Below are 25680 nucleotides of genomic sequence, written 5' to 3'. Positions count from 1 at the left end.
TCAAAATAGCCTATTAAAGTCCTCCCAAGTAAAATCAGCAACAGCAGGTTAGGAACTGTGATTCTTCTGCATCCCCAACCTTGGAATCCCACTGCAACAGATAAATAATTTCATGTTTGGGCTTTTCCACAAGAAGGTTTTATGAAGTCAGGGTCTTGACCTGGAAAAGAGTAATTGCTTTGCCAGTGTCTTCAGCACAGCAGTTAAGAGGACTGTCTCATCACACTAAATGACTTCTCAGGGCAGTCAGTCCCATCCACAGTAGTTGCTGCTTATTATACTCCCCATTAAATTCCTCTTTACCAGAAGTGTATTGGGCCTGAGAGATATATAAAAAGAGAGCGATGTACCCTCCTATGGATAAATTGGTTCCTTGGACAGAACTGGCTTTAAGACTGTGGAATAATTTAACATGAAGTTATCCTCAAGTTCCCGAATGAACTTAAAAGGGCAATGATATCTTCTTCCATAATGCCAAGATACCCAACATTTTCTGGGTGTTACAAGGTCAAGAAAACATTCATAACTTTCATAGCTACTGGCAACAGAGAAAATAAATACTATCTCAGCCATCAGGTCACACGGCACATACAAGGTAGTAAGAATCAAATAGATGAAGTACTCATCGGCTCGTGCAAGCTCAGCATTGAAGCTAAACACCCACGTTCTTTCCCATCATTTTGAAAGGTCTAAAATAAAACCTAGCCTGAGATAATCCATTTTCAGAAAATGCAATTTCCTGTTTGGTTGCTTTTGTTGGTTGGTTTTTTTTTTTTTTTTTGGACATCTCCCCCTAGCCCCAAGTAATCAGCTATATTTCTTTGATTTTTCACTACATAAGGTCCTGGACACAAACCCAGAATCCAAATGGTTCTGCTTTGGCTTTTAGGGTGCCCTGTCTTGTTAGCATCCACCCCAGCATACCTGCACCCATATCGCTGCCCATGCAGTGCAGGAACAAGGCTCACATTCAGGACAGCAACTGGTTGGCTGCCCCTCTTCAAAAAGCAGCCTGAGCTTACTCTTCTCTTAACTACCAGATCGGGATAGCTCAGCTACGAGCATATTACACAGCAGCTACTTACACAGCAGCTACATGCACGTGCAAAGCTGTAAGGAAGCACACTGGACCTTAGCTTGCTTTTTGGCCCAGCTGCGAGGGGGGAAATAGCTTGAGGAAACAGATGTAAAATAAACTACGTGCAGATGGACTGCCAGAACACCTGTCCCTGGACAGATCCAATGGCGAAGTCACAAAAGCACAAGCCCAGGCACCCATTCATGCCTGAAACCACTCACTGGACTTACTGGTCCACGTAGCAGCACCAGTCTGCACAGAGGGATCCATCGGAAGGGTCGGATCATCATGCTGAAACTCCTTTTGGAATATTCAGTTTAGAGGAATATCTAGAGGTAATTTTTATTTAGTGTTTAGCACAGTACACTGCTTGGGATTGTTTTTTCCCATTAATATTATTTTCATAAAGCAAGCTTACTGATGGCATCAAGGATTTCTCCACAGAAACTAGCCATTGTAGCAAAAAGCATCGACACTTGATTCCACAAGAAGGAATCTGTGTTCAATGACTAAAGCAGCTGAAACATGAAAGAAGCTTTCTCAACTGCAGAAATGCTGGCAGAGTGTCTGTATTTCTAAATGTGCTGTCAGGATTTAAACACCACATCACTTCTCAGCGTAAGTTTTCAGGCCCAGAGAAGCCAACTTTCATGCAGAAGAAACCAACGTTTGCCTTTTAACAGCACAGAGACTGGTCTGAAAAGACCTCCTGTCAGCAGTTGTCCAAAAATAAGCCAAGTCTCTGTATTTAAAACTTAATTTCTCAAATGCATTAGTAGCTTCCTGTCCAGCACAATGGACATCAAAGGCTATGAAGGAAAAAGACACAATCAAGCATGCATCACATCAGCTCGACACAGGATTAAATTACGGCTGAAAGGGCTGAGAATTAAAAAGTCTAGAGGATATTTTTAACAGATTGTAATTACTTGTAACTCACAAATTCAATTACTTAAATTTCACATATGCTCAGAATTGTGATTTTTTTCGTGAGCATGCTAAACAGAATCACAGAATCATACAGAAAGGTTGGAAAAGACCTTCAAGATCATCTGGTCCAGCCATTCATTGCATACAGAACAAGCTGAAGCAGAGTACACCAAGGTGCACTGTAATTCCCTGCATCATATGCCTGTTACACCATTTTTGCTGTGACAGTACCTGTAAACGCATACTGGGGCTCCATATAACTGCTCTTCACCTACATTACACACATACGCTGGACTACAAGAATAGAAAGAAGCGTAAGAAGCAAATGGACATGCAGACATCCAAAGATAAGACTGGGCACTTCAAATTTTCAGATTTTCACTCTAAGCGATAAATGGAGTTTGATACCAATGGATTTTACACCTCATTAAACACATGAGGTGTCAGTCTTCTCTGATCCTACAGGTAGCGAGTTCAAATAAAATTAAGCATTATCGAATCCACTGACTGCCTCAGGACAAACAACATCCCTGAATTACCTACGGTTGAATCTAGAATGCTAACAGCAAAGCTAACGCAGCACAGTGTCCTATAATCTTTGAGGAAGGGAAACAGATTCCAGGGAAGACACATACTAAAATAAAAGCACCCAAATCAAATTTTAGAGATCCATTACTTCTGACACCTCATACAAAGATGCTTCTAACGGAAGGGCTGGCCGAATTTCATCTTTTGAAGGTTTAGTTGGATAATACTTTGGGGAGGGGTGGGAAACACATCAATTCAGGATCATATTAGTGTCATTTCTGTACACAGCCTAGGACTGAAAGAGTGCTTCCACTGTGCTGGAAGGGGCAGCGCTCAGATGGGACTGCTGCCTGCTCCACCTGTCACGTATACAGCCTGGCACTTCTGTCTGAAAGATGACATTATGCTGGCTGCTCAGGTCCCCAAGAGCTGAGCAGGTTCAACTTGCCACTCATTGTACTGTCATTTCACACTACTGCCTCAAAAAGTTCTTTCTTTTTGTAGACAAAAAGCAGACAGTATTACAGGGAAGTGGGATTCACATTGGAGGCATGTGTTCTTGCTGAAGTATTACTGAAAAGATTGTACATTCCGCTGCAAGCAAGTCAGTAGTCCCAACGACTTCAAAATTGAGGTATCCACTAAAGTTGTTTTGGGGAATTACTGCAGAGAAAAAGAGCAAAAAGGAAGGAAGTGACATATTTGAATGAAAGATTCATTCTGAGGTTTATAATCAGATACCCTGAAAAGTAGCTGACAAGAGGTATTTGCATATGTTTTACTACAAAGCGTGAAATGTCACACAGTATAACTCTTGATTAACCCTCTTTGTGAACAATGGTCATTCTTTCTCATAACATGCCCAATAAAATGTTTTCGACTATCCTTCCATTCACTGCCTTTCTGTTCACCCAAGAAAACATTCCTCCTGTTTTCTAAGTACACCCAAATGTTTAAAAAAAAGAGTGGAAACTAAAATCAAAATGGCTTCTTAGCTGCATTAAAAGGATGAGTAGTTTGATTCAAACAATCTGTGCTATAGACATTTAGAGATCAGCCTAACATGTTTAAATTCTGCTTTAAAAGATGGCCAGAGTCTACAATCCTGATGACTCTTCACTTCTGTTGCCTCTCTTCACCCAGTTAACTCACTCAGAAGCTGCCAATGAACTCTAAAAACTGTGCAATAAAAGCTTTAGCAGAACTCTAATTTTGATCAGAGATAACCAAGTATAGTAACTCTAGATAATACAACCTGAATTTTATTATGCATTCAACATCTTCAAATGCATGAGAGTGGTTTGGGGCATCATTTGAAGAGACAGTATTCAATCTACAGCTAGCAAGAATTTTTATTACTTCCCCTGCCCCATTTCTATACAAGTACATGCACGCTACACTTTATCTTAATTTTCTTCCCAGAGATTTGCTACTTCACCAAGAGAAAAAGACACCTCTAGTCAGCCCTTACTTTCAAGATAACAGAAGATCAAACTATAGCTATTTTTGAGAATGGAAGTTAGATGTAACATTGCCACTTCTGTCAGCAAGAAATAGCAATAGTTAGGGGAAGACCTGCCCTCCTGGTGCAACTTGGGATAAAAAAAAAAAAAAAAGTTGGCCTACTTTTTTCTGAGTTCAGCTGTTGCATTACTTTAAAAAAAAAAATCCCAAAGAGAACCTCAAGAAGCCTAACAAGTTCTTGATAATGTAACTGCTCCTACCTTTATACACTCACCAACTTATGTCAAGGCTGAGAACTTGTACGTTCCACTTATCCCAAACCAGGGGTTTGCCAGTGACTATACTTCTTGTTCAAAGTTAGTAAGAAAGTCACCTTGAAAAAAAATATTTTTAATCATTTATTGGGGCACTGCTTCTTTATTGCCCCTTGAGCTGACTGATGAAGGGATCAAACACAAGAACCTTGACTTCTGCCAACAAGTGTGGAAAGATGAAACACTGAAAAGCAAAGAGGAAAAAGCCCTTTACATCTCCCTGGATCACTGTCATCACATTTCCCACAGGTAGCACAAACTATTTCTACAGCACTGCGCCTCTGTTCTGTGCAGCAACCACTGCTTGGGTTCTAAGATCTTGTATCAAGCTGACCTCACGGACCAAAATACACTTCCTACTCACCTTTAACACAAGATAGTCTATAGACCCAACTCCATCCTTCTCATCTGCATCGGAGGACTAAACCAAGAACCTAGCAATAATGTATTTCCTGGTATTTTAAGGGTCACTCTGTATTAACATAAACATGGATGTGTTTTCCAAATAATAGTGATTATAGAAAACTTGAGGAATGCCTGAAGTGAGTGAAAGATGAGCCAGTTGCTACAGTTTGCTGCCAGTTCTGACTCTAGATATAAGACAATGTAAAGAGGGAAAAATGATTTTAATTTAAAACTTAGCATTGTTTCCTTATAATCTCCACATTTCAACAGATTGGTTGAAAATCTGTTTCCAAGCACAGTACTGTCAGTCAGACTTGAAGGAGTATTTCTGTTACTAATCTAGCAGTCTCCCCTTCAGCTTCAGATGTCCACCCATTATTAGCACAGTGACTCACAGGATTCTCTGATCAACCAACCCCAAACCCAAACTATTAAAATGTTCGTTTAACCCCATCCCATCACGTTGCATCGTTTGTGTCTACTAGAACACCACACTGATGGCACAGGAGAGCCTTTAAAGCCACACCGAGATGTTAGCCAGGGCTAGGTCACCTTACACAGGATGCCTGTGTGGAAGATGGGATCAGAAGAAAGATGTCCCACAGCAACAGACAAATTTCTGGAGAGCAGGTAAGTATGCAAACAGGCACATAGTCTCCAGCACTTGGAGGCTAAACTTCTTTCTGCTCTTCCATCTGGACACACTGTTAGGCAGAATGCAGCAATGGACAACAAAAATAAGTAAATAAATCTGTGAAGCATCCTGGTTAGTCTGACACGCTTCCTAAACTACTACGCATATGGGTAATCATTAATCTGCAAACTCACCTCTAGCTCTACTGTCAAAACAGGAGCCAGCACTGGCTCAATCCTCATAGCAGGCTACAAAGATACACGTATCACATCTCACTTATCAAGCACTCCAGAGAAAATCCATATCAATTATTTAAACAAACTAAAGAGTAATCCAGTCCAAGGATAAGAGTTTCTCATGTTTAGTCAAACAGATCTCCAGTGCACAAAGGCAGTTTACATATGTATATCAGTCCGTGAAGTTGAGACTAGTTTTGAAATGGAAGCATCACGTAAAAGTACATAACATGAATCACACGAACAATCCACAAACTTCATCTAGTTCAGAAGGGTTTCAATTTAAACATTATCTGGACTCTGAGAGATTACTTGGGGAAAATATCATATATGCTTACTTTGTTTTTTCATTCTCCTAGACAGCTAATGGATGCAAGGCTTTTTGTTTATACACAAACATTCTGGTTTTATACATACATACGTGTATACACACATTCTTAACATATAAATACTAGACTTCATAAAAAAATCCCTCCATATATACACACAGAGTTTTATATGTACGTAGGCACACACACACAAATCAAAAATACACATTTTTAAAGAGCATTAATGGACTGCCTGCCTGTCCAACCTGTTAAATAGCACAGCCCCCTTCAGTTCAGAGGGGTAACATCTCAACATTGAGCAGCATCACATTAAGCAGAAGAAAGGTCTCAGGGTTTCTCAGGGTCTGTCTTGAGTGTAATAATAAGGATTAGGAATCTTTTTCTCACAGGCTGCCATACCCACAGCTGCTTACCCGTGGGTGGTATTTTAAGTCATCCTCTTGCCTTTACACTTGCTACTCGGTAACTTATGAAAACATACAGAAAGAATGAATGGCAAAATGTGATGTCTTTTTTGTCCACTAGGTGGACTTTCTCCCTGGAAACTTTCAGTCTTGTGCCTTTAGGATTATCAGTCTTTCTGCTTTCTTAGTTTTCAATCCCCTCCATGAAACAATCAGATTTGAAAGCTGTTCATGTGCAGGTCCAGGACAATTACAAAAGATGTTATCTGAGTTGTGAACCATGATATGCTTATTAACTGGAAGCTGAATTTCAGGCTATCCAGACACCACATGCTCTGGTCCCAGCTCCTTCTTATCAAGAGACATGGATATCCAGAATAAATGTGCTGTGGCTTCTCTTCTATCTTCTTGAACATCTACTCAGAAATAATGTTAGTATGAGCTCCTGGTAGACTCTGAATGCTTTCAGAGGTTGCCCTGCATATTGGAAATAGGATATGGAGACCTTTTGATCTGATCCAGTGAAAGCTCTTATCACTTGAAAACCTTACCTTATTAAGGAGTACCCAAATACTTTCAGGTTTGTAACGGAATCAAGTGTTACATAGATGGGCTGCAGGACTTCATTGACAGAGCACGCATAACCAGTTTTATCCATTGATGTTGCATTTAACAATTTTTTTTGCATTAGCATTTAATGCTCCTGCGCTGTGAGACCAGATGCCAGCTACAGAATTAAGATGAACTGCCTCTACATCTATTCAACACAGACAGGAAGTCACGTCCTTAGACCTGAGGACACCACAGATTTCCTCCTCCCTATTTCAAAACAGTGCTGTATTCTCAAACAAGGAGGTTTGCTTACATATTCATCTTGGTAGATTTCTCTGATCTAGTGGTTAAGTGCACAGCTACTTTTGAAACCAATTAAAATCCAATAGAAATGGGCCATTTATGTAAAAGCATTGGACTTCAGAATCAGTGTCCTATCACGGTTCACAATCATCTATCCAGAGAATTGCCCTCCTTGCTGAAGTTCATGAAGAAAAATGGGAAAAACGTTTTCTTGACTGTAGTATTTCCTAAGACTTACTCTGCTTATTAAGTAAATGTTTCCAGTATTTGCAAATTAAGAAACACTACTGCTGAGTCTAAGTGAATATAACACAAGCTCCAGGAGCAGTCAAAATATCTAAAGAGGAAAAAAGTTACAGGTTAAAAAAAAACAACAAAATAAACAAAACAAAACAAAACAAACAAAAAAACCCGCAAATGTAGCCTTTAAAATGCAAGTATCCTTAGTTATACCACTCTAGTAATAAGAAAGAGTGGAAAGCATCAAAAGTGATCTGAATTTTGAAGTAATTACAGAAAAATAAAATTCAATGTATTAACTCACCCTGAAGGAAAAAAAAAAAAAAAAAAAAGTAATCTAATTCAAACTAGTCTATGGCTGTCCAGAGAGATTACCTTCTGGAAGTACAGTAATTACATTTGTAAAGTAAAATCACTTACGCCTGGGGTGGGGAGGCCCAAGGGATTTTTTTAAAATTTGAAATGTCTGAAAGTTTCATAATGATTTGAAGACTGAGAGAATAATTTTGTATACGAGAGTACACATTCTGAGTAATGGCCCCTTTTGGTGGTGGTAATCAGGTCTGTGTAACTGGCAAGGCTGCAGAACACCAGATGTCAAGTAGCAATGGCCACACAGTCCCACTTACCCATAGAGTCACCGGGCATTCTAAGCTAAGGAGCAGTGTTTGGGGAACTTCTCACAAAAGTACTTCTTGCCAAATTTGTAATTAGACTAATCCTTACAATTCCAAAGAAAACCTCCTACTGGTTTCACTGAAAGTTTCTCTACAGGGTTTTGTCAGTACCTTATAAATGAGATTACTTTAAAACAAATAAAAGCAGTATATTCTTATGAGCTCTAGCTTGCCTAATAGGCCGCATAAAGCATTTTAACCCAACGACATATCCAGTTATAGCAAGACCAAATAACACCATTCCAACAGTCCCACTGTGACACAAAACTGTCCCAAACTGTTCCTGAACTGCGGTAGCACAGAGCCTGACTGAGGACTGCACAGTGAGCTCGGTAAGAGCTGGACACTTGCTGTGCTGCTGTTTAGTTAGGCGGTGCTGCTTCCAGAGCTATTTGCCAAGATTTGGCAGCTAAACGTGCACCCTTCAATTCAGAGCTGATAAATTCCCTTCGACAGTAAGCTCGCGTGCTTCCAGGAAACAGCAAAACAAAAAAGGTTCCAGCAAACGGACCGCAGCGACTTCCCGAGCAACTGACTGTGCAGATGGGAGACTCCTTTTATGATGCGTTTATGAGGCCGGGACTTCGCGCAGTCCAAATGTTGGCTACGGCAGGATTTTTCAGTGCACGCAGCTCGCTCACAGGGCCGGGAGCTCCGCACAGCCGCTAGAGGGAGCGGGCTCGCCGCGTTTCCACCCGCAAACCGGAGCGGCTCTGCTCCCTGCTCTCGTGCTTCATGCTGAGAACTTTAAATAAGCCAACCACCACCTTTCCGGACCTCTCAACACCCCAAACCTCTCGCCTTCACACCACCGGTGAATGCACGTCCAGTTGCTCTCCCGTTCCAGTAGCTAGGGCTGCTAAAGATGCCTTGATCCCTAAGACCTGTAACTTGGGAGGATCTTTTGCCTATGTAATTAGGTGCAAACATTAAGAGGCAATACAGCAGCCAGTTCAGTGCTGTCCAGCCCCTTTCCTAATGTTTCTTCTAGTGCATTCACTGCCTGTCCTCGAAACTGCCCAGCCATTCCTCCCTCTCTGCAAGGGCAACAAGGAACAGACGCGACCCCTGCAGCAGGGTGAGGCGCTCACCCATCAGTCAGAGCAGCTCAAGTACAATCACGATCTCTGTCTGACCAGAACAGATGCTACAGAAGTGCTGAGTGAAACACATTAATGCTGGCTACCAGTTTATCTTGCTTCCCAAAAGACAGCGCCTCCAATTTCGTCCATCTTACTACTGTTGAGCCAAGACACCTATGATCACAGAGCTAACGTCAGAAAAATTAGGCGGACAATTTCTCACACAACAGCTTCATGCCAAGGTTGAATCTCTGCAGCAAATGGACCCCCCTGGAGAAAGCTAGGAAAGAATGAAAGAAAAAGCAGAGTCGGTCCCAGTATGGCCAGCACCAGCACCGACCAAATCAAGCACTGCTCACCCCAGGCTGCTCTGCCTTACCAAATCTAGCATAAGCAGCAAAACTGTACCAGTAGATCGGCAAAGAGCACTAAGTATCTGCATGATTTGCAGTCAGATGACTGCCTTCCAGTCACTCACTCTATAAACATTAAGTTTCAATTAACAGTTTCTCCCAGCCAGCCTGTTCTTTACCAATGAATGCATAAATTGAACTTTCAATTGTTAATTACACATCTCACTCCTGCACTTCTACTGACACCAAGAAATGCAAGTGTAGATGTAAGAAGCAGTGACTACAGTTAACAGCAGCCAAGTAATTTCTGTCCAGCAACGCTATACTTTGCTACAGCACAGCAGTTTGCAATGCTGTAAGCCAGAATTGCTCAGAAAGGTGAAAGAAACTTTTCACCCATTTCATTCACTCGACTGCAGCTTGTCTTCCCAGCTTTAGAACTTCTGCTGTATAAGCACTTGCATCTTGCCAAAAAGACTTCTGTAAACTTCAACAGTGGATCAGGAAAGGCATGGGGAGGAATTTTAATAAGAAGATATGTGAAGGCTGACTTACCAATTGGCCACTGACTTGTGAAAAAAAATAAAGCAATGTCATATACGAAGTTGTTGAGATGTTTGAAATACAGCATATACGAAACCTCTCACATCATAGTTACATATGTATCTCCAAAAATAACATTGGTAACAAACATGGAATCATTTAAAAACAAACAAACAAACAATGGAAGGAAGAAAGCAATAACATAGTTAGAATGGCTGACACATTTTTCTTTCATTCCCCTACAGATTTATTTGAGTGCTCCCCCATACTGTGCTACTAGCCCTAAGAAAAACCTTTACCCTCTCTGTTTACCTCGGTCTATTTACCCTCAATCTACTTTCCTCTATCCTGTTTAGGTATTTAAAGCAGTATCACTTTAACTTTTCATTAATGCACATTTGACCAGTGGGTGGAGATAAAGCTTTAATTAGAAAGCTAAAAACAAACTATTTCAGTAGCTACTCTTACTATAGAAGCAATACTTGAATGCCAACGCTATCTCAGCAAAGAGGCTCAAATGATCTGAAAAAGAAAAGTAAAGCTTTTCTTCTTACCTCCTAATTTTCATTATTTTAACAGTATTTTGACAAAACGTTTGGACTCAAAAAGTGAAGGCTGAAGTTGTTTGAAATCAACAGTTGTGTCTCCACCTACTGGAAAAGTGAATTTCGCTGAAATACCGATCCTTTAATTTGGATATGCGAAGGCTAGAAGAGTAATGTGTTAGTGCAATACGCAAAGAACTGGTTCCTTCTTTTTTCCCCCAAGTTTGTGAAAATTACTGACTTTCCCCGCAGTCAGCATGGATTTTTGAGGTTCCTATTCTCAAATGGTTGCTTGTCAGCAGGCAAAACTAGTCAATACATTTAAAACAGCAGATCCAAGTAATTTCTTAAATAACATTTGTTGCCAATAAATCTGAAAAGCCATCCAATTTTAATACCTTACTAATTTCCACCATGCTTTCATGAGACCTAGATACTGGAATGAGTTCTTTAGATAACCGACACGGGTAAACCCACCGAACGGTTGCTAATATCAAGTATTCTCAACATGTAACACCTGTTTGTTTTGTTGGATTTTGTTTATAAGCCAAAGAGTTCTTGGAAATAATAAAACATGAAGTAAAGGTAGAGAAGGTTCCATTTACAATTTTTTCTTATTTAATACAAGTTGTAAATTTACTCACTATCATTTTAAAGACACTAATCAACCCAAAATAGGAATGTAAATGCTTTGATAAGGAAAAGCACCTCTTCCAACCTCTCTTTTTTTGCCTCCATTATTCTTGTAAGAATGGCATCAGACATAATTAAATAATTCAAGCTAGCTTTATTCTGAAAAAAAAAGGCAATTTTTAAGCCACAAAATAGCATATTCACATCACTATGCCTCATTAATCCCCCTGCAAAGGACAACAGTTTGCTCTAGTATAACCTGAGCGTAACTGCAGATGGTTAGTAATAATGACCAGGAAATCAAAGCCAATCTTAAAGGCGATCTAAACTTCTCCCCCTACATCTGAACCTGAACCATCATTCTGACATTCTGTTGAACTCAGACTGTAAAGACTTTATTCACAGCTGTACTGAGCCAGCCAAAAACACCTACTGGTCCAGCTATTTGACACTGCCTTCTCCTAGCTAGCGCACGCACAACTGAAATCTTAGATCAGTTGTGAGCTCTGAAACAATCATTGTCTACTACTCGTCCTGTGACAGAAAAGTCACGCTGACACCTTCATGCCCACGAAAACAAACCGTTACATTCCTCTTAGTGTTTGTGGCCCACACTTCTGTACTTCTAGCTGCATCTCACGTGCAAGCCTGAAGGAAACCCACTTTTTGCCCAGTACCCTTTGCGAGTTTCTTCTGTTGCAGAGGACGCTAAAACCACTTTCCTCTAACGCCCTCGCTCTTAATCCCATGATCGTATTCTACATGCTTCCACACAAATGACCCCAATATCATCCGTGCTGCTCCAGTTGTAGGATATTTCTAAGAAGCCTGTTTTTTTTAACCACATTTACAAGGCCAAACCCATTCCAGTTTGCCATAGGGCTGAGTTTATAGATTACATAGTGTGCTGCATCCCGCTACAGTAACCTGTTTTGCCTGTTAAGAAAGGCTTCTCCCCACACCTCACCTCCTCTGTTGGCTCCCCCTTCCACAAAAGATAAATATGAACATCTCATTCAAGGCCAACTCAAAAAAAAAAAGAAGTGGCAAAAAGCAAGTTCAGGTGTATGTAGTGTTAAGAACCCATCTGTCCACCCTATCATATATGCCTTCTGCAGCAAATGCTCTCTCCCCATCTAGTAGCACGATCAGTCAATTCCCTCAAACCAGGATGAGTCAATTTTTATCCTTCTTTACCTTAAACACAAAGCACAAAAGACAATATCATTTAGACCCGTGTGAATTTGTTGTTAGCCTTTGGATCTTAGGACAGCTTAACTTACTCCACATCTAAATGGAAACTGCAATACCTAAAGCCCTACTGTAGGCACTACCATGACCCCAAACACATACCTGCCTCATAAGTAGAAAGAAATCCCCCCCTTTTCAACAACATGAAGAAAGCTTCACTGGTGTACAGATCAGTGTCCTGCACAGCGTACCAGAGGGCACTCGCAAGAGCCTGCAATGGTCATCAAGTCAGCACTCGGACTCGCTTAGAGCTGCAGCACGAAGCATGGTTTTGAAGGGCACAAAACTTTTTCTAAAACTGCACTGAAACTGTAAGTAATTTCTACAAATAAACACATTTAGATAAACAGTGTGATTCAGGGACTGAGTCACTGTATGAGTAGACTCATACTGAAGGCTCTTTTGCCTGTCATTATGGTACTACAAAGGTTTCCCCATATCACTGACCCTTCTTTCCACACATAGAAATACCCAACACAAGGACCCAATCTCAAGCTGGAGCTAGGTTCTGATGGAAGAAGCTGAGTTTTTGAGGACAATGCTCAATCACACCCTTGAAAGCTCAAAATAAAGCCTGCCAAATTATTTGGTAGGTTATTTGCTTTTCCTGCTTTTACTGTGGTTAAACATCAACTAAGATTGCCAAAAGTATTAAGTTAGATTGTCTAGATTTCTGTTCCTTTTTATCTCCCTGAGGTGTACGCTTTAAAGAAGAACCATCCTAAAAATTGCGTGTGTCTTTTTGTTTGGTTTTGGAGATTCATCCTCTGTCAGACCTCTTTTGTATTGGCAAGGAACACTTTCACTACTTTCTCCATTATTTCTATTTTACGTAAAAAATCCATATGTGATTACAGCATGATTTAAGTGTACAGCTTCCATTATTTGTTTAAAGAGAGAAAAGCAATGAGAGGTAGTTCAAGAAAGGTCCAATTGCACATATGTTGCAACAGCTTTTCAATCATTTTGGAGACTTCTGGCATGCACAGTTAGCCCACTAATATAGCAGCAGAACAGACACCATTCCACATAGCTGCGATGGTATATCTGTCAATAATTTCCATATTAAGTAGCTCTTGACAAGCCAAGCTGAAGCAGCAGTGATCCATAGGATCTCAAACGCACGCAAGCACACAGAATTCAGAGAAGCTGAACATACGCAGTTTTGGGTCGGATGCTGAAGGTTCCATAAAAAATAATAATGAGGAGGGTAGGAAAGTGTCTCACGTAAGCAAGAGATGGAAATAAAAACCTAACAATGGTAGCAGCCTTAGGATGACACCATGCCTCGGTACTGCAGATTTTCCAAAGCAATATGGATCTCAGGTAATCTATATAGTGCAATCCTTCAAGAACAAAATCACGAGAGCGAGATCATCAAGTCCAAACATTTCAAGGGAGGAAAGAGGAAATTAAAGATTTTTTTCTGAAGAGTCGTTTAAAAATCACACTGCAATTAGCTCGAACCAGACTCCAATTGTCGGCATTTTGGTTAAATGTGAATTTACTGCCCTTTCAAGAGGAATTTTGTGACAAACGTTGCACGGACCAGCCACATCACAAAGTGTTAAGAGCCAACCACCTCAGCAGAAATAAAAGGAAACATTATGATGCTGCTGTCAACTCAACCAGCTTAACAGACACTAGCTGTTCAGAAGCAGTATGCTAAGATTTGTTCAAAGCCTCCTTTAGTCCGACAGCTATTTATAGCTGCCTAGCCTCTCTACAATTTCTCACAGTCCCTCCTCCTCCCAAAGCCAAGTCGGGGAAGTTTAATGGATGTAATCCCGGGCCTTGTGCCGCAAGATGGTCAGGAGCTCTGCAACTCTCCTCCAGCGATCCCCTGTGCAGCAAGACCAGGAATAATAACGAGAGAATGGTCTAACCTACGCGGGTGCCACATACGCGAGATAAACCTTATCTCCACTCCTTCAGAACAAACTCATTTTTCCCCTGCCAGCACGGTGACAGTAACGAACCACATAAGCCTCGGAGCTGATGCGAAAGGTAAATTCCTCCTCGCCACGGCGAAGAGCCGAAACCAACTGCCCTGAAAGCCAGCGGCGAGGCTGTCCAAGCCAGCTCTGACCCCTGGGCAGCAGCAATGTCACCCGCCTGCCTTCCCACTTACATCTCGGCGTGTCACAGCCGTGCCTGCCTCCCCGAGCCGAGGAGGCCGTGGGTGCTTCGGGCTTTTCCCCGTGCAGTGCGCGGTCACCCCCCGGCACCCAGCACCCGGCCGTGCGTGTGCGCCAAGCATCGCTCCAGGCAGGCTCCCTCCTGTCCCCGGGATCTCCCCCGGCAGCCTGGGAGCGTTTCCTTGCCCGGGGCTGAGCTGGGAGCCTGCCCCCCCCCCCCCTCCACCCTGAGCACTCGCACCCAGGCGGGGGGGAAACTCCTCGCCCGCCCGCTCACGACCACGTTTTCTCCCCTCTCCCAGCTCGGAGGCAGACGGAAGGGGAGGGATGACTTCCTCGGGAGGGAAACGACCGGGGAAAGGCCGGGGCAGAGATCAAGAGGGGAGGAATCAGCCCCGAGCAGAGGGGATAATCCCCGAGAGGGGGGCACGGCGGGGCTGGGGGGGGGGGGGGGATAATCCCACAAGGGGGAGAGGGGGGAGGTAATCCCCGGGGGGAGATAATCCGGGGAGGGGGGGGAGATAATCCCACGGGGAGGGGGCTAGATAATCCCGGGGAGGGGGAGAGGGGAGGGGGACCCGATAATCTCCGGGGGGGGGGGAGAAAATACGGGCAGGGGGTGGGGAAGGGGGGATAAGCGGGTGAGGAGCGGGGCTCCCGGGGAGGAGGAGGAGGAGGAGGAGGAAGGGGGGGGGGGGGTCAATCCTCGCCCCGGGGGCAGCGAGCCCTCTCCCCCGGCCCCGGCGCTGCCATGTTCGCTGCCCTGCAGGCCCGCCCGCTGCCGGTACCTGCGGGAGGGAGGGAGGGGAGGGCAGGGCAGGGCAGGGGGGGCGGCTCTGCCCGCCTCACACACACACACACACACACACACACGGGGCTCCCCCCCTCACACCGCACGCCCCCCGGGGCCGCGACTCACCGGCTCCCGCTCCCCGTCCCCTCCTCAGCGGGCGCCGCTACAGCCCCATGGGCGGGCCCGGCCGCGCGAGGCGCCGCTTGGCGGGGGCACAGCCACAGCCGCGACCGCCACCCCGAGCCCGAGCCGCCGCCACCGGCCCCGTCCCCGCCGCTCTGCGCCCGCCTCGGCGCGCGCCGCCGGCCTGCCAGCAGCACGCGCTCGCGCTCCTCCTCCCCCGCCCCCTTCGCCTCCGCGGCGCGCGCGACCCGGCCTCCGCGGCGGCGGCAACGGCGGCAACGGCGGCGGCGCGCGAGCACCTCCCACACCCTCCTCGGCCCCCCTCCACCCCCCCGCCCGCTTCCCGCCCAGCCCAGCCCAGCCCGAGCGAACGGCCGGGAGCGTGAGGGGGGGCGCGCGCCCAACCGCCGCCAACCGCCCCGCTGTGTGGGTGTGTGGGTGTGTGGGTGTGTGGCACCGTGTCTGACGCCCTGAGTGTGAGAGAGGGTGTGTGGGAGCGCCAGTGTAGGTGTGGCAGGGTGGGTGTGTGACGGGTGTGTGCCCTGCGGGTGTGTCTGTGTGTGTGTGTGTGTGTGAGGGGGGGACTCTGTGAGTGTGGGGATGTGGCAGGGTCACAGCAGAGCGAGCCTACGTGTGTGCAAGATGGCACACGTGTGCAGGGCACACTCACTCCCCAAAGCGGAAAGATAATTCCCCTGACACCAGCCGTGTCCACAAGCACCACGACGGGAACAACACGGGAACGCTGATTTTCCTGCGCTTCTGGTCACTATTGGCTTTCAGCGCTTGGTCTGTGTCGAGTAGCGCTTATAGACTACCTGTCACTTTCTGCTTCTGGTCGATTTTGCGGAGACTTTCACCTCTGGATATTCTTGGATTTAATGAAATTTGAGTTGCAAATACTAAGGCGCTCCTGCATGCGCAATTCTCGTGGAAGCTGGAGCGTGCATCTCAGGATAGAGTTTGCCCCAGAAAAGAAGGCGTTCGCGTACAAAGCAGCACTTCATTCCTCAGCCTGTTTTCATTCTCCTTTTCCTTCTCTTAACAACGTTCCAATTTTTTTTTTTCAATCCAAGTGTACAGTTCAACTGTAATCTGCTTAATTGTGCTGTTTTAAGAAGACGTGATAGCCTGCTGTAACATATGGTAACCCTTAATAATAGCTGTCTGCAATTCACACTGGCTTTTGCTTCGCAAGCCGTTGGGGAGAAGGAAAAGCTAGAACTACGTGGGGGCTGAGTGCATTTGAACAGAAACTCCACTAGGTATCGATTCACATTTTAACAGGTTCAGGTTGTGCCTTCCTAGCAGATAACAAATAAGCTGATTTTTAGGCAACCAAAGATGTCCAAAAAAGCAGCATATATGGGATGGGCATAATTAAAGACATGGTGGAACAGCAGCCAGCAAGTGACCGATAACAGACTGACCGATAAAGATGCATCAAGTAAATAAGATCTTGTCCTTATGTAAGAATCCAGCACGTAGAATTCCCTTATGAATTATTTTTATTTACTCTTCAAAGTGCAGTAGCTACCAAAGACTCTACCCTGAAAAGTTACTGCGCTGAGAGCTTAACAAAGATGCGCAATTATGTATCTCAGGGTCCAAAGAGCTTACAGCCCTCTTTCAGTCTCTCAGTAAAATGTCTAAATCGAACATAGTTTTGATAATTTTCTTCACAAGCAGTTATCTTTCCCCTATTAAACTGAAAGGGAATTTAACATGTCGTGAGGGATTCTCAGCTAAGTAAAGACCTGCCATTCTGCTGGTGCTCAAACCCCTGCAGCTAGAGTGGAAAAACTGACAGGAGTAGAAAATCCTCATGCCCCAAAAAATAACTCCACATCTTTCTCTCTTCTTTGTCCCTCATTTATTTATTTGTTTGTTTGTTTATTTATTTGGTGATGTTCCGTTGGAAAACCTTTTGAGCCAGAGCCACAAAATGCTTAACTGTCACCTCATTCTGCATTTCACAGCTCAATATCTTCTTCTCCTATAGTCCCTGCATTTGAGGAGGCTGAACATTTTTTCTAGTAAGGAGAAAGGGTTGTAGCATTTCATGCTGGCGTCTTTATCCTGACTTTATTCTTCATGGCCAAAGAAAGAAAATCACTTTACTGCAAAACTCAGAGGTTCCTTATTACAGTTCAACACAAAGCTTGAATCCAAACCTGTGAAATGTGATAGCCCATTTTTGGCTGTAGCAGAAATATCTAAACGTGAAGCACTTTGACTGCTCTGGAGCTTTTTGAATGTCTTCCATTCTGGCCTCCACAGCTGCGATTTGGCTATTAAAGCCCCTTTGGGAATGTGCCCCAAATGCTTGCACACCGCTTCTTGCCCAATATTTAATCCATTTGACCCATTAGGGTCAAGAAAGAAACAGAGATGTATTGTTTTAGAAGAGAATTTAGAAATTGACTTTTACCCTCTGGTCCGAATGATCATATCTTTTTGGCTTTTTATAGCTTACATTCACATGCCACTCATAACAGAAATCCCCCATTCAAGGATGGTTGATAGGATCCTGATGGCACAGTTCAATCTGATAGTTCTGCATCGTTCCCAAAGCACAAAATGACTAAGTCTCTTTTACCCATTTAACAGGCAATTACTGCACTTCAGCCAAGCCTCATCCTGTTCCCATTTTAGGGAAGAGAAGAAGGGGACCTGGCCAGGGCTGACTTATGCCCCAGCAATTTCTGGCTAGTGGTCATGGGCAGCCAGGCATAAATTAGAATAGTGCCAAAGCCGAGCTGCTTTATGCCAGGGATTATTTCAGTCTATGTCTAGCTACAGGATTCAGGGACCATAAAAGAGGTAGGTCAGCCCCAGCCCTCATACTTTGGGGTTGATCAGTTAGTATTTAATTGAACTGGAATTTATGACTCTACAGAGCTTTGTACTCTGCCTTTGAATCTCTGATGGCATGGATCTCACTCAGTTAAGCGGTTTCTCCGAAGCCTGATGCTCCTCTCAGTACAACTGCAGGGATCAGGTTTGCTAATATTGTGAGTTCCCTGCTGGTGCTACCAGTTACATGGTAGAGGTGCATCTCCAGAGCCTTTTAGTTTTGTTAGGGCTCCTGCCTGGATGTTGAAGGGGTAGAGGAGCAGTCACTCCAGTGTACAAAATGGGGGAATGGGAATGACGTGGTTTTCAGTTCTGTCACAGTTCTGGGTATACAAATGGAAAACAACAAACAAACAAAAATGCCTATTCACCACCACCACCGCATTTGCTTATTACTGAAGGAATGATCTGTTGCCAAGTACACCAACTTTTGCTTTGTCTTATGGTCTGCACAATCCTTTGTCTGATTTCTGAGCATTTCTGTTACTGTTCTGATGACTAGTTTAATGACAAAAGGAACAGATGTACCCACAGAAGAGCTTCTTTGATTTAGGTTCCCATGTCACATTTAATTGTTGTGGAGAATTGTTGTTGAGTACTTTGAGCAAAAGACCTGGAGACAGTACATTTTATAAATGTTGGTTTAAGCTGATTGCTGGCATACTCTGCAAGTCCAATGTTCTGTGTGCTTTAGTTTACCTATGTCTAACAGGGATAATCAGTTATGATCTGTCTTCAGACATCTGTTTTTATCGCCATTATCACCAATCTCATGATGATAATTTGTTTATGCATCCGCTGGCGTACTATCCAAGATCATCATTATCAAAGCAGTGAGACTTTGTGAAGTTCTTTGTGCCAAAGAAATGAGCTAGAGTTTTGGTGGTGTTTTGTTGTTGTAGTTTGGTTGTATGTGTGGTTTTTTGTTTTGTTTTCTGTGTGTGTGTTTTGTGGTTTTTTTTTGGGGGGGGATGGGGAGGGTATAATGGTATTTGGTATAATGGTATATGGTATAATTACATATCTGTGCAGAAAACATCATTCAAGACTAAACATTGTTCAAGTTTTAATCTTTGAAAAGATTCAGCAAACATCACAAAATCTGTAAACTACTTTTCATGAGTAATTGCATGATTTTCCAAGCTATCCCAGAGGAACTCATTAAAGGATCACGTGGATGATTACAAATATTGAAGGTAAAATAGAAACAGTTTTCTTTTAGGGAGTTGATCAAAACCACAACAATTAGGAGAATGTTGATGTGCTCGGAAAGGCAGTTTGAAAGAATAAAAGGAGACTATACCTTCAGAGTTAAATATCTATGCATCTAATTCCTATGCTATTTCCATCACTGAGGTCTGTTTGCATGTGGAATTCAGCTGCACAGGAGGAGATAATCAAGACAAATAGTATGGCTTTATTTTTAAAAGGGGTGGATAATTTCATGGCAGCTTACAACGTTAGTAACTGGGCAAGCTAAGATAATAAGGCTAATCAAATCTCACGCTCCACAGCACTAGTTCCCTGCGGGGTCAGGAAAAATTTTTCCACTATATACAACACTATACAATTAGCAAGGTTATTATTGGGGAGCAGAGGTACAGCCTTCTAGAGCAACAAGCTCTCACCATTATCAGAGAACAGAGGCTGCACTTGGCCAGATAGGGAAAATAGCATTATTTTCTTGTGCCACTTTTGCTCCTCTTTCCTGTCAGGTCCATATTTTTAGGATTACAATAGTTAGGTTTGCTAAAAAAAAATATAAAAATAAAAAAATCCCCCCAAAACAATTACCTAAGTGCATTACTGCCTGAAATCTGTCAAAAGCTTTCCCACCTGTGACTGGTAGCCCAGTTCAAAACCAACAAGTACTGACTGGACACAGCAATGGTATTGATTAAGTTGTTGCAGGTTAAAAGCTCGTTACCTTCTGGTTAGGTCAGTACAATAACAGAGTTTGCTTTTCAGTAGAGGCTTGGGCAGAAAGACATAGTCCCAAACAACAACCAGCTCTTAGCTAGAAGCTGCAATGACGTGTTTTGAGTATTTGGTTTTAGAAGTTCTGTTCATTTTCTTTAATTGCCTGAACATATTGTTGTAGGTGTTCTGTCTGTATACTTGAATTTTATTTTCCTTCAGTGTGTGCATCAGAGAAACGATATTAGCTGCAATTGAAAATATTTTGCTATTTTTTTCTGCAAAATATATGTTCTGTATGTGAATGTGATACTCTTTACAAGTTTTTTTGTTGTTTTTGTTATTTTTTTTTAATTATTCCTTACAAGGCAGAGGAAGCACAATAATAGAACAGCATCTTTTGAAAACCCATACTGCAAAAAGAACTCTTTCTATGAGGTGTGCCTCAGACACAATGAGTAGGCATTTCCTTAACCCCTACCTCAAAGATATTTATTTAAATGTAGCAATTGTTCTAATTGTACTTAAATGACCTTTTCCCCTCTGCACAACCTATGTGCTTTCTCAACTCTCATCTCACATATTACTGAGGAGAAAAAATAAAAAATAAATAATAATTAAAAAAAAAAAAAAAGCTTCACCTCCATCTTGAGATTTGGGTTAAATGACAAGAAAATCTAAAAAATAGAGAGTAACTTACATAAAAATAACTTCAAGCTTTCTTTGCAGGTGCAAAAGTGTTATTTTTTTCTTAAATAAATTATATTTGGGTCCCTTCTTTCCCTTGAATTGTAGAAGTTGTAGAAAAGAAATAAAACATAAATACATAAACATAAATAAAACAAAATGAAATATTATATATAAAAATATAATATATATAAATAAAAATTAAAATTAAAAATATATAAATATAAAAAACATAAACATAAATAATAATAAAAAAAATTGTCTTTACTTTTTGGGTCTCAGGAACAGATTCAGTAAAGAATCTACTGTCCACAGACTAAAATTCTGAATATAGAACTGGGCACAAAAGATCCACAGGACTGAAGAATGGAAATGCGGGTCTGTTGCTGAATAGGGCAGGTGATGTAGCTGCAACAGACACAGTTTGGGGTACTCAGTGCATTCTTTCCCTCATTCTTCACCAACGAGGTCTCCAAGGCCCCTGTGCAAGGAGAAGTACAGGAAGCAGATGAAGATGATGACAGGAATTATTGTGAGAACTCAGCTCGTACAGTTCCATGGGGCCAGATAGGCCACATTTGGGAGAGCTGAGAAGGCTGGCAGATGTCCTTGCAAGGCTGCTCTCTACTGTCTTTGAAAAGCTGTAGAGACCAGAGGAGGCCCCTGACAAAGGAAAAAGGCAGATGTTGCACCCGACTTCAGAAAAGGCCAGCAGGATCATTTGGGCATGTCAAGACCTAAGCAAGACATAAAAGCTTAAAGGACGTCATCAAGGTTTTTGGCTCTGTCTCCCACAATATCCCTTTACCCGGGTTTATACATTTCAGTCTGGATGAGTGGACAACCAGATGGATTGGATGGTCAGACACAAAGGGCAATGATTAATGTGTTGCACTGTAACAAGAGGCCAGTAGCAAGAGTAATAAAAGTGGAGCACTACAGGCCTGTGCTGTGGGACTCGTCCTGTTTAACATCCTTAGCAATGGCCCAGGGTAAGTGACAGAGAGCTGGCTGCTCAACACCTTTGCAGATGAGACCAGCTTGGCGGTGCAGCTGACATGATGGAGGGGAGGGCTGCCATCCAGAGAGACCTGGACATGCCGGGGGAAGGGGCCGAAGGGAATGTCACGGAAGTCATCCAGGACGAAGGCTGAGCCCCTCACCTGAGGCCGGCTGACCCCTGGCTGGTACTGCTCCAGGCTGTTGATAAGTAAAACCTTAGTCACTGTTAGTAAGCTGTGGAAGCAGTCGCCAAGAGAAGTTTTGCAGTCTCCATCCTGGGAGGTTTTCCAGACTCAGCTGGATAAAGCCCTGAGCAACCTGGTACACTCTCATAGCTGTCCCTTTGAGAATGACTGGAGGCCTTGAGGGGTCCCTTCACACCTGAGTAACTCAATGATCCAATGACTCAATAAGTCCACCATGGAGAAAACTAGCTGTGTCTGCAGAAGGAGAAGACCATTCTGGCACACACGGTTTATCCAGTGAAGTGATAAATATTACATTATACTGAGAGCAGGGATGAGAATCCAGCCTAGAACTGCTCATATGTGCTGTGTAATAAATTGGCTGTAGTTTCATACTCCCCCTTGCTTGCTCTCCTTTTGGCCTCAACAACCTTATATTCTTGGCTGCACAGCTTCAGGAGGAAGGTTTGAGTATTTTGAAGTTCTTCATGGACACCAGCAATTTTCTTATTTTTTTCTGTTTCCATAGCCTCCTTACCACAGAAAGGAGGTCCACAGAGTGAAAGAGCAGCCACAGCAAAATTCTGGAAATAATGCTTGCTAGATCTCTTGACAAGTGTTACTGGCATCTGAAAATAACTTCTTTTAAAAATGCAGAAATTCCCCTAGCTCGCAATCCTGTCTTCAGTCCAGACACACAAAGATGAAATTCCATAAAAAAGAAAATGCAGGCATTCTCATTGTCCCCAAGGTTTCCTTTACATTGTTAAAGTGATATTAACACCCACTTCAAAAATCTTTTACATTACATGATGGCTCTAAAGAGTCCTTAATTTAAACAAAAATCAAGTGCCAAGAAATCTTTGTCAGATTCAATAAAATTGGAGTATCAAAGCACAGAATTTTAATTAAAAACCTCAAATAAACTTAAGGGAATAAAATCATTTGCAAACCTAAGCATATCAGAAAAAAAAAAACAACATGGCTTTGTGGCCTACATGAGTAGACGTGACTTACTTCCCAGCAGTATTCTCCACTTTATAAAAAGTATTGCCAGAGAGACCGTGTACCCTCATACTTCAAGACAGAATTAATACATGTAGTTAGCTCTGGTCAGGAAGAACTACCCTGTACAGCAGAAAAAAGAGAGGTATCAGCAGCTTCAGACTGCAAGGCCCTCTTCCCTAAGCTCCTTTCTCAAAGTATTTTCCTGCATATCTTTTCAAGATGAAGTACCTTGCTGTTCATGTCTCCAGCTCAATGGGATACCAGCAAAAAATTGCGTCTCCAGAGAAAATCTAGTAGAAGATGATCAGTGTCAGTAGCAAGTATTACTGTCTGCACCCTGCTATCTGCCATGGCAAATTCATTGCAAGAAACCAACAAGTCAGCCTGGCAAGGCTGACAGTAGCATCAGAGGATGCTTTTCTGCCTGATGAGGATATAAAGAAAAAATAGTGAAGACAAAACATATGATCATTGTAAAAAGTAGAGAGATTGGAAAGGGGAACAAAGGGAGTAATAATTGCTGATTAGGTATTAGTTTTTAGAAATGACTCATTTTACTTACAACAACATTTAGGGATTGAATTATTGTTTTAGACAAGTATAATGTCATGGGAAGAGTAATTAAGGAATTATTCTACCAACATTGATCTTATATAACTCTCTGGTTCCTCTTATTTTTAATATTCATATGTTTTTAAGACAGTAATATGTAATCTTAAAATTTGAGTCCATTTGTCCTAAAAGTATTTGAAAGAAATCCAATTATGGCCAGTACTGCAAAACAAGCTTTAAAAAAAAAATTTAAAAAAATGAAAAATTGATTGTAGGCACATGTAATACAACATTTCCATTTAAAGTCTAATTACTTACACTGCATGGCTTAAACAAACCCCCAAACTGTACTTTCTGTTCCTGCAGTTAATTTCGTTCACAAAATTACGTATCATTGAAGAAAAGCTGGCTCATAGGACTAATGGTATCCTTTTGTTATGAGTTTTATGTCCAGATAAAACACCACTGTTGCTGTGAAGCACATTTTGGAACATCAGAGAAGAACTGGGCCTCCTGTACCCATTTGTGCGATTTTTTTTCTGGGGCAAAGGGTTACCAAGCTGACTTTTTCTGGGGCTGGTTACCAAGCAGACGTACAGAGCTGTATAGTTCATCTGTGGGAGCTATAGATGAAGGTCTCAATTCCATGCTTCAGACAAATTTCTGGTAGGGAAGGTAACTGAGGACAAAGCTGACTAAACACAGAACATCACCTGCCAAAGGGGAGGTACAAACCAGTCACTTTATGCTTCTCGCAGTACAAAGGCTGTTTCATGGATGAATTTCTGGTTATTGGTTAAACTCTGTCATGCAAGATACTATTTTTTTACACTACCTAGGAAAAATGATGGAATTGCCACCACCATCAGCCTTCAAGAACTGTCAGAGTATCACAGGCATAGCCCACCCTGCTTTGGGACAGGGATATGGACTATTTGACTTGTGAAATCCTTTGCATTCCTAATTTTCAGTCCTTTATACAGAATACTTTATAAACCAAACAGAAATTATATTTATTCAATGCTTTACATTGCATTGGATTCTTAACATATCATCTAGGACCTTTTACAAAAAGTAATTATATATTTTTAAAAAGCTGTAACTTACAAAAAATCTATCCTTCTTAATTATATTTATAAACCAAATACCCTTTTCCTTATCATTTTTCAGCCTGGTTTATTTACATTTAAGCTCCACAAGGCAAGGATTATCTTCGTTCTGAGTCTTAACAGTGCCTATTCTGTTAAAACTCCACTTCTTGTTGGTCCCTAGGCACTCCTATAAATAAAACTACTAAAACTAGTAAATTATGTCTCTTAGTTTTTAACAACACTACATAATGGTCCTTTGTTTGTTTGTTTGTTTGTTTTGATTTTAGCAGACCCTCTTTTTGGTGTTTTAATGCATTTTTATGCCTTTCGAAAGCTATGTACCCACCACAGTGCTTCCCTTCGACACTTCAAAATTTTACTAAAAATCGAATGGTGTAAAGCTAAGGACTTTTTTAATGAAAAAGATAGAAGAAGAAAAAGTTAGAAGAAATCTGAAATCCACAGCATAGTTAATGCTGTCAGACAAAGGTGAAAATATTTTCACTTTTTTAACGGTCTGCCAGTGACTTTTAATATTGCTTCCTTCCTACCCAGATTTTCATTTCCTATTAAAGAAATATCGAAGAAATTAAATACTCCTTCAATCAGAAGTAGAAGTTGAGAGCAGTAGTCTCCCAGGCATAAGACTACTCAAAGCATAGCCAGATAAAGGTGGTAACTACCTACAGCCTTGTAGTGCATTGGACTTCAGCCTAAGAGAGACCAAATTATTTTATAAACTCACACACATGTTATGCAGAGATACTATTTAGTCTACCAGTCAAATACTGGAATCTGGAGGGGGGAAGGGAGAAGGAAAGAGGACA

General features: G+C 42.3%; 1 protein-coding gene across 6 annotated transcripts in view; it reads right to left on the bottom strand.

Annotated features, from left to right (window-relative positions):
- PALS2 (protein associated with LIN7 2, MAGUK p55 family member) overlaps positions 1-15767 on the bottom strand; it is a 56946-nt gene extending 41179 nt beyond the window's left edge. For 3 of the 6 annotated variants that reach the window (XM_082752530.1, XM_082752534.1, XM_082752529.1), the window contains exon 1: positions 15559-15767. The gene's annotated coding sequence lies outside the window, so the exon portion shown is untranslated. Of the gene's footprint in view, positions 1-14632; positions 14829-15558 lie in introns of those variants that run through there. The other 3 variants (XM_082752531.1, XM_082752532.1, XM_082752533.1) reach the window with 2 other exon arrangements.
- Between the last annotated feature and the right edge of the window lie 9913 nt (positions 15768-25680).

Source organism: Aythya marila (genome assembly GCF_965140915.1).
Source record: "Aythya marila genome assembly, chromosome: 2".
NCBI lineage: Eukaryota > Metazoa > Chordata > Aves > Anseriformes > Anatidae > Aythya > Aythya marila.
Note: the sequence above shows the minus strand (reverse complement) of the source record. Positions and strands in the feature narration are given on the sequence as shown.